Source organism: Mustela lutreola, chromosome 8, assembly GCF_030435805.1.
Source record: "Mustela lutreola isolate mMusLut2 chromosome 8, mMusLut2.pri, whole genome shotgun sequence".
NCBI lineage: Eukaryota > Metazoa > Chordata > Mammalia > Carnivora > Mustelidae > Mustela > Mustela lutreola.
Genome location: NC_081297.1, coordinates 115,684,747 through 115,695,548, shown reverse-complemented (window position 1 = coordinate 115,695,548; position 10,802 = coordinate 115,684,747).

The window sequence follows — 10,802 nt, the reverse complement described above, 5'->3', positions numbered from 1 at the left end:
TTACAACTTATCTTTTCCCTATAATTTTAAAAGAAATATCTTATTTAAGTATGCACATATGCATATGTTTCTTTTAACTTTAAATACAATTTATACCTTCTTTTTCTTATTTTTTGAGTAACTGGCCTTTTAAAAATATTTGCATAGCACTTTCCTAAATTCAAAATTAGTTTTCATAGTACCTGCCAGACCAGTGCTTATCCAACTTTAATGTATGTAAGAATCACCTGGGGATCTTGTTAAAACATGGATTCTGATTCAGGACATCTGAGGAAGGCCTGAGACGCTGGATTTTTAACAAGCTCCCAGAGGGTGCCGAAGTTACCAATATGCATTGCTCTTTGAATGGCAGAGTACTAGATAGTTAAAGCTAGAAAGAGCAAAGACCCAAACTACTTTGTTCACCTCTACATCTGTTTTATCTACTATAGTGTCTGCTATATGCATGGTTTTCAATAAATATTTACTAAGATAATGAACTCACTGAATCACGCACACAGCACTATGAGACGTTCTCTGTAGACACCATTGTTCCCATTTTATAAAAGTTTCAAAAAGTAAAGTAATTTGCCTGTGGGTTACCCAGTAGTAGAAGCATGGTTTACCCAACTGTTTAGTTATTATTAGGGAAGGATAGTAACTACTCCATTCCCCATTATCTGCTTACTTTTCTCTTGAAGATGCCAGAGGTTCCAGTGATTTTCATGTATGTAGCTCTGCACTTGACCTCCATGAGTTGTAGATGACATTGTCAAGGAAGAATCAAATTTATCTTTGAAGTTTTTCTATACCCACTCAAGTACACATGCTCTTGTAAAAGTCTGCTTGCATTTTCCCAGAGACCAGTTGTGTCTGCTACTCTTTGAATGGTAAAATTTGGGAATATCTTTTAGGAAGGAGAAAGATTCAAGATTCTAATTTAAAACCAGGATTATTTGAACATCACCACATCACTCCTCCTAAAAATAAAATTTTTTTTCACAAAGCACAAAGATTCAAGAATGTAATCACCTTGTTAAATTTGAAATTGCAAAGACAATGTAATCAAGAAAGAACATGAAGCTGTCAAGATTGTGATTTAGGGGCTGCTATTAGCAGCTTCTGAAGTGGTGGGAGTAAATCATTTTCAAATGTTGGAAGCCAATTAACTGTAATGAAATATAGTTGAATAACAATCAGTAATTCTACTTCAAAGTACAGTAACAGATAGAAAATAAACTTTCCAAAGAAGCATATTCACTGTGCAATTCTTTAAAAAAACCACTTTAGTTGTCAGGTCCCTTTTGAGTCAAGGTGTTCTAAATCATATTTCAGCAGGAATTCTGACAGCTGGGGAAAATCCACCTGCTGAGTTATTACCTTTTAATTACCCAAATAAAGAACAAAGTAGAAAGCATGACAAACTTGAATAGAAAAAAATGAATATAAAATTAAGAAAGATATTATTCATGCATTGTGAGATTAACTTAACTCTCCCATGTATATGAGAAGAAAACCACGTTTATTATTTACAATGCTCCTTACCCCTTTTCCAAAACTCCCTAAGGAAAACAGATCTCAAGGAAACTCATTTGCCCTGCTGAGTAGAGTGGCAAGATAATTTTGGAGAATGCAGGAGTGTTGAGAGTCAAGAGGAGAAATAAGCCATTGCTAAATTGTTTCAAATGAGAAAAGGAAGTGTGGCCTCTGAGAGGAAGGGTGGAGTAGCCTGAAGATTGGAGTTGTGGAAACAGATGTGACAGCTGCCAAGGACAGAGAGTAGAGACAATTAAGATGTATTTTGAGAAAGTTTGACAAGGTGAGAGGTCTTGTAAGCCCTATTTCCATCCAATCTAGAGTTTCTCAAGCTTAGTGTCCTGACAATGGGGACTAGATAGATCTTCACTGTGGGACATTCCAGTGCGTTTTATGAGTTTAGCAGCAAGTGTTAGCCACTAGAGTCAATAGCATTCCCCCGCTAATTATGACAACCAAACTGTCTCCAGACATTGCCAAATATCTCCTGGAGGGCAAAATCATACTCACTTGAGAATCACTGATACAATCTTGAATTTCTTTGTCTTTATTGGGGGGGTGCAGAGAGAGAGCAAGCGAGCGAACATGCAGCGGGGAGAGAGAGAAGGAAGAGGAAGGGAGAGAATCTCAAATAGACTCTGCCCCAAGGGCAGAGCCCAAGTGGAGTTTAATCCCAGACCCTGAGATCATGACCTGAGTTGAAATCAAGAGCTGGACAGTTAACCTACTAAGCCACCCAAACGCCCTCTAATCTCAAACTTTTGTCAAAGGTCTACATTAGCGTCTGTGCTCTCAAGTTCAGTAGGTATTATATGTGTAATGCATTAATTTACCTTAGTGTTCTCTTTTGTTTCCTTGAATGTGCATATTGGTCTCAGTGCAACCCAAAGCAAGGGCAGAGGTTTCCAAGTGGGTCCAAGTTTAATACAGATTAACCCTTGAGGGTTTCTGTTTAGAGTATGTGCTCTAAATGAAGTTCCAGCTGCAACTGGAGTTGCAAGTTGAATTCTCAATTTAAGAACTGAGTCAAAATTACATCCTTCTAAAGGCTGTGAGGGGTGAGTCAGTGGACATTGACCTGACAACAGATGTGATGACAGACCACATCAAATTTAGAATAAGATTGCAGAAACCTCCCTCAGTCACTTTTTCAGTTTTCAGAGGTGACAGGGTTAATATGGTGTTCAACACTGGCCATTTCTTTTGAAAATGGAGAAGCATACAGTGCTGTAAAATATTACTCTAATGAAATCATCCAAGAGAATACATGTGAAATTCTAGACCAAAAAAAAAAAAAAATGCATTTTTACCCGTCTCTCCAGACATGTTGTGTCTTAATAGCGTATGGTATTTCCTAGGGATGCCTCAGTCAGTTGAATGTCTGACTCTTGGTTTCTGCTCAGATCATGATCTCAGGGTCCTGAGATTGAGCCCTGCTTCAGACTTTGCACTCAGCAGGGAGTCTGCTTAAAGATTCTCTCCCTGAGCCCCTCTCCCTACTAGAGGACAAGTGTACTCTCTCTGTCTCAAATAAATCTTTAAAAAATTATGTTTTTTCCTGGAAAAGGAAGACTTTTTAAAAATCAGGTATAAGCAAATGTGTGCTGGTAAATATAAAGATTTTCAAAACAAACAAACAAAAACAGATATTGGCCAATTTCTTTGGTATAAATACTCCCACTATGGCCAGTTTCAGCATTGATATTTTCACTAGTATGATGTCATTAAGAGCCATTCTGGGAATAGTTGCTCACAACTGGCTCTCCTGAGTCAGCCAGTGCAGGTTTCCATACACCACCAGGTACAAAGCATAAATGTGTGAACTTGTTCAGAGCCTTCCTCTATTTACCTGCTCAAAAAATGATCGCTTGGATAGAGAAATATATGTAGGCTATAATGTATCTTATCAAGGAAGTTTTGAAAATACTGATCTACCAGCCAGCCTCCTTTTCACTTCAAAAATAGAGTTACCCAACGACACAGCAATTGTACTTCTAGGTATTTACCCCCGAAGATACATATGTAGTGAAAAGAAGGGGCACATGGACCCCAATGTTCATAGCAGCAATGACCACAATAGCCAAACTGTGGAAGGAGCCAAGATGTTCTTCAACAGACGAATGGGTAAAGATGATGTGGTATATATACAATGCAATATTACTAACCATTAGAAATGATGAATATCTGCCACTCACATGGGCATTGATGGAACTGGAGGGGATTATGCTAAGTGAAATAAGTCAAGCAGAGAAAGACAATTATCATATGGTATCACTCAGATGTAGAATATAAAGAATAGCATGGTAGACCATAGGGGAAGGGAGGGAAAACTGAAGGGGGGGGGTGGAATCAGAGAGTGAGACAAACCATGTGAGACTATGGACTCTGGGAAACAAACTGAGGTTCTCAGAGGGGAGGAGGTTGGGGGAATGAGGTAGCCAGGTGATGGGTATTAAGGAGGGCATGAGTTGTGATGAGCACTAAGTGTTATATGCAACTACTGAATCACTGAACACTACCTCAAAACTAATGATGTACTATAGGGTGGCTAACTGAACATAACAAAAAAAAAAAAAAACTTCCCCTATGGTGTCTCTTCTTTTATGTTGCAGAATAATTTAGCTATCTTTATCACTGAAATCTCTGGAGGTGTTATGATCTGGCCCAGACTGCCTATAAAATTTGGGGCACTGGAAAATATTTATTTTGGTATTATATTTACATTTATTTGGTATTATATTTAAATATAAATATAACATTTATATTTAGCATGTTACACACCTAAAACACTAAAACCTGAAAATAGATACATACATGAATGTTACTTTCTAAATCATGATTAGAACATAAATCTGAGGATTGTATTGGTATATTAAACCTAACAAGTAGAAGGGTAAAAGGGATGATGAAGAATTTATAGGATCAGAATACTATAATTATGTAGGAACTCAATGCCTGAAAGCTCTATGTCTATAGAAGAATATTCCACTTCATTTAAAAGAGCTTAAAGATGGAGACATGTGTGGTCTTTTATATTTATAAGCATGTATAAATACTAGAGAGAGATTTACTCTAAACATTTATACAGAATCAGATTTTTATAGCAAGATTTGGAAGGTTATGTGGGGTACATTTGAAGGAATGGAAATGACTGGAACAAGTCAGAATAAATGAAGTATGAGCACATTGGCATGAGTGACTGTAAAAGCTTAGGATTCCCCAGAGCCTACATAGCTATAACAGATTAGTGAAGTCAAATCAAAAAGAAGGAAAAAAGGAGAAAATGTATGCACTGAAGGCATAAGAAAATCACACAAAACACCAGAACGGTAGGCTGATGTAAGACTGCTTAGGTGACTCAGGGTTGGCTTCTTGACCACTGAGGCCCCCAGGATGGGGAATCAGTTTCCAACCCAAGCCAAGAGCCAGCGTGGAGCCTCCAATCTGCATTAAATGCGATGAAATATGATTCAACAAGGTCACCATAATCACCCAGACACTCTTCACCTAAAACCAGACTACAAGACTGTTGGGAAAAAGTTTAAGAAGTAAGCTGGTATTGCTCATCATTCAGGAGATGGAAATTCTCCCAGACTTCATAGAAAGTAACTCTGAGAAATACCATCTGATCCCTGTTGAAGATACAGGTGAACCTAAGAGCTAATGTGGGCAATTTTACACTCAGACCCATTGCAATTTTAATACCAATGGATTTGCTTGAGTCCCAAGGTCAGTCTGTGCTATATGATAACATTCTTGGAAGTTCCAGTAATAAAGTGCAGAGTGGTTGGACCATTTGTCAGAATAAATAGTACCCCTCCCCAGGAAGTTTAAGAAGTTTTTTCACTAAAGAAGCTATGATAGAAAAAAAAAATTATGTTACTTACCTAAAATTAAAAATACATTTTATTGCAACTTACTACATATATACACGATTGAAGAAAAACTTTTATGAAACAAAGTTTATTTATCCTCTGATCTATTCTATTTCATGCAAAACACTAATCTTACCCATCACACTGATCTCAGGATCCATTAATGGGTAAATACCTATATTTCGGAAACTATGTTATATAAAACATCCTAGTCCAAGTTGAATTGCTCGTCAGGCTAAATATTTCTATGTGATAAAAGATTATGAATATAGAAAGAGAAATGGAAAAATAAATGTAAATTAGATACTATAAAGAACCTCAAAATTTGAAGAGATTTTCAGCTAATTCAGGATGGAGTATAGTTCTAGCTGTATCATCATATCATCTACAGATAATAATAAAGTCTTTAAAAAGGTAATAAGGCTAAATAGTGCCTAATTCAATATAACTGGTGTCCTTGTAAGAAGAGGAGATTAGAATACAGACACGTACACTGTGAGGACACAATGAAAAGACAACCACAGCAAGCCAAGGAGAGAGGTCTCAGAAAAAGCCAACACATTGATCTTGGACTTCCTACATCTAGATCTGTGAGAAAATAAATCTCTGTTGTTTAAATATATCCTTATGGTCAGAAAAATCTAGTCTTGAAACTTGATTCCAGCACAAAAAAGTTTATAAAATTGGCCATGTTATTTGAGCTTTCAAGTACCTTGAGTTTTAAATGATTGATAATAATAATACCTACTAAAAAGGAGTCATGAGAAAATATACCTGAAGTACTCATAGTAAATTTAGTTACTATTAAAAGTTATTACATTTTCTAACACAAAATGAACACATCTTTTTTTTAAGATTATTTTTTTATTTGACAGAGAGAGATCACAAGTAGGCAGAGAGGCAGGCAGAGAGAGAGAGAGGAGGAAGCAGGCTCCCTGCTGAGCAGAGAGCCCGATGTGGGACTCGATCCCAGGACCCTGAGATCATGACCCGAGCCGAAGGCAGTGGCTTAACCCACTGAGCCACCCAGTTGCCCCAAAATAAACACATCTTTAATGCATAAAAATATCTCTATCATGAGGTCCAATAATTTTACCCAATAGAAAAAAAAATGCAGATACAGATACATACCACAAAATACTGTTCACAGTGTGTTATATATTAACACAGAGTTGAAATAATCCAGGTATTTAAAATTAGAGGAATAGTAAGTAAATTATGATAAAACTATAAATAGAATATTTTGTAGTTTTCAAGAAGCACTATAATTATTACACATTGAGTGAAAATAACAAAACTTAATATTATAGTTTCATCTTTTTTTAAGAATTTTATTTATTTATTTGACAGAAATCACAAGTAGGCAGAGAGGCAGACAGAGAGGGGGGAAGCAGGCTCCCGGCTGAGCAGAGAGCCCGATGCGGGACTCGATCCCAGGACCCTGGAATCATAACCCGAGCCGAAAGCAGAGGCTTTAACCCACTGAGCCACCCAGGCGCCCTATAGTTTGATCTTTACAAAATAAAATATACCTAGAAAAAAGATTAGAAGGATATAGAGTATGCCAAATTATTAACAGTGGTTGCCTTTCCCTGGGAGTATAATGGATGGGAATTTCCCCTATTTTTTTATGTCTTCTCTGCTCTTCAGTATCTGTTTTCATTACTTTGCTATTTCTCTTTTTACACACATATCGATAGATACACAAGATACAGATCTATTTGTCTATCCACCTAATCTCAGTTTTTTAAAAGAAAACTCAGAGGTACAAACAAAATTCCCAGTAAAAGTATTGACATGGTCTCTATGACCTTCCAACATTTGAAAATGTGAGCTCTCCAAAGACAAGCAATATATATTGAGTAATCTCTTATTTTTTTATTAAAGATTTATTTGAGAGAGAGAGCAGGAGGGGCAGAGGGAGAGGGAATCCCAAGCGGACTTCACACTGACCACAGAGCTGGACACAGGGCTTGATCTCACAACACTGAGATCATGATCTGAGCTAAAACCAAGAGTCAAGTTCTTAACTGACTGCACCAATCAGGTGCCTGTTAATAATCTCTTAAGTCACATAGGACACTGTGGCACCTGGATAGTTCAGTCGGCTAAGTGTCTGCCTTCAGCTAAGAATATGAACCCGGGATCTTGTGACTAAGCCCTACATGGGCTCCCTGCATAGTGGAGAGTCTGCTTCTCCCTCCCTCTCCCCCCCTTCCGCTGCTCATGTTCTCTCACTCTCTCCTCTCTCTCTCGCTCTCCCTCTCCCTTTCTCTCAAATAAATAAAATCTTTTAAAAAAAATCCATCAGGACTCAGCTCGGTGAAATAACCTGATTAGTTGTTATTAAGTGATTGAATGTATGAATATGAGTATGACTATACAAATAAGCAAGTATTTGTGGTATAGATCTGATAAAGTACCATTGTAAAGGACTCTTAGAGCTTGCCTGACATGGGTCATGTTAATCCAAAAGAGTATGTTTCGAAAAGGAATAGATTGGAGAACCTGGGTGGCTCAGTCAGACCCTTATTTTGGCTCTCATGCATCAGGCTCTGTGCTAGGCAGGGAGCCTGTTTAACATTCTCTCCCTCTCCCTCTGCCTCCATCCCCACCTTAAGAAAATAAAAATTAAAAAATGAAGTATACAACTCACTAATTATAAAGAAAAAGGGATAGCTTATGCATGCATTATTTAGTCTTTTAAGATTTCAATAGCCCTGTGCTAATAGAAAGTAAAATATTTTCTAAGATTTTTATGACACTTATAAATTAGTTCAATGCAGAATATGTGTGTAGATAATGAACTTCTTCAAATGGTTGAGATTTTAAATGGCTGTTTAAGATGGAAACCTGTCACTGAACTTTTCTATCAGTGATACATTATGGAGTGATAGCAAATTAAATAAGAGAAAAATAATATATATATTTTTTAGATTTATTTATTCATTTGACAGACAGAGATCACAAGTACGCAGAGAGGCAGGCAGAGAGGGGGAAGCAGGTTCCCCCCTGAGCAGAGAGCCCGATGCGGGGCTCCATCCCAGGACCCTGAGATCACAACCTGAGCCGAAGGCAGAGGCCTTAACCCACTGAGCCACCCAGGCACCCCGAGAAAAATAACATTTGAAATGAACTGCAACTTTTAAGAGATTGGTACCATTCGAGATATGAATTTTCATATTGAACTGGTAATAATGACCAACATAAGCTGCATTCTTTTCGTTGATATGAATTTCATTCTAAAGAGGTCAGGAAAAAATACATTAAAATCCTCTATATCCTCTATAGATCAGTTAAACTTTCTTTGCTCCCGGGCCACAGATTTGGCTCATACACTAACAAACATGCCAGTAGGCACAAGAAGACTAGGTAAAAACTTATGATAGATTTGCACAACATCTTTCTTACCACTGGGGGAAGAAAGTATAGATTTTTAAGCAAACAATGTCTCAGGCAGTATGATAGAGTATATGGGAAGTTGAAAAGAAATTATTTCCTCTTGTTTCTGATTCATATCTTACTGCATAGGCTAGAGGCCCTAGATCAATGTCTAAAAAATTATAATAGTATCATTAAATTAACAAATATCAAATTTTTTATCACAATTTCTTGATGAGGTAGAAAAAAATCCTTATATACTGCTAATCTAAGTGTAAACTGGTGGAATTAAATCTCTGTGGCATTCTCTGTTCAACTTCAAGTGTGCATAGCTTCCTTTTTTTTTTTTAAGATTTTATTTATTTATTTGACAGAGATCACAAGTAGGCAGAGAGGCAGGCAGAGAGAGGAAGGGAAGCAGGCTCCTCGCTGAGCAGAGAGCCCGATGTGGGGCTGGATCCCAGAACTCTGGGATCATGACCTGAGCTGAAGGCAGAGACTTTAACCCACTGAGCTACTCAGGTGCCCCAGTGCAAATAGCTTTTGACATAGCAATCCATTTCTAAATATTCTGTGTATGGGTATATGTGCATATGTGAAATTATACACACACATAAACATACATGAATATCCAGTACAGCAATGTTACAGTCTCATTGCGCCCCTACTAATAAAAGAAACCTCTTATAAAAGAGACTCCAGGGGCGCCTGGGTGGCTCAGTGGGTTAAGCTGCTGCCTTCGGCTCAGGTCATGATCTCGGGGTCCTGGGATCGAGTCCCGCATTGGGCTCTCTGCTCAGCGGGGAGCCTGCTTCCCTCTCTCTCTCTGCCTGCCTTTCCATCTACTTGTGATTTCTCTCTGTCAAATAAATAAAATCTTTAAAAAATAAAAATAAAAATACTATGCAGCCATCAAAAGAAATGAAATCTTGCCATTTGCGACAACATGGATGGAACTAGAGCGTATCATGCTTAGCGAAATAAGTCAAACAGAGAAAGATAACTATCATATGATCTCCCTGATATGAGGAAGTGGTGATGCAACATGGGGGCTTAAGTGGGTAGGAGAAGAATCAATGAAACAAGATGGGATTGGGAGGGAGACAAACCATAAGTGACTCTTAATCTCACAAAACAAACTGAGGGTTGCTGGGGGAAGGGGGTTTGGGAGAAGGGGGTGGGATTATGGACATTGGGGAGGGTATGTGCTTTGGTGAGTGCTGTGAAGTGTGTAAACCTAGTGATTCACAGACCTGTACCCCTGGGGATAAAAATATATGTTTATAAAAAATTAAAAATTAAAAATTTTAAAAAAAAGAAAATTAAAAAAAAATAAAAAAATAAAAAAATAAAAATAAAAATAAAAATAAAATAAAATAAAATAAAAGAGACTCCAGATAGCTCCTTTGTCCCTTCCTCTATGCGACAACACAAGAAAAATTCTACAAACCAGAAGAGGGCATGCTGGCATCCTAGGGTGCCTAGGATAGAAGTCAATAATCTCTTCTTTTTTATTTTTTTATTAAAGATTTATTTATTTGAGACTTTGACTTCCAGCCTCCAAAGCTGTGAGAAATAAATTTCTGTAGTTTATAAGCCACCTGGTCTGTGATATTTTGGTATAGCCACCCAAATGGATGAAAACAGTTATATGATAAAATATTGAAAGCCATTGAAATATCTATTAACATAGGATTATGTTAGTATTATGTTAACATACAATGTATTGTTAATACAATATTTCAGCCCCTTCAATAAGACACATTATGCAGTCATAAAAAGAATGAGGAACTCTCGATATATTATTATAGATGTAAGATATATTCAAAAATGATGAAAGCAAAATCTCTAACTTGTAGAAATGCAAAGAATATGCACATTCACCTGGATTCGGTAGAATACCTCTGAAGGTATGAACAAGTGGATGAGAACAGAAATCCCCAGAGAGAGGTACAAAGCTGCTGGGAAGAGCAGTGAGACAGAAGTTTGTTTTTCTCTGTATACACTTCAATGCTTTTGACCTCATAACAT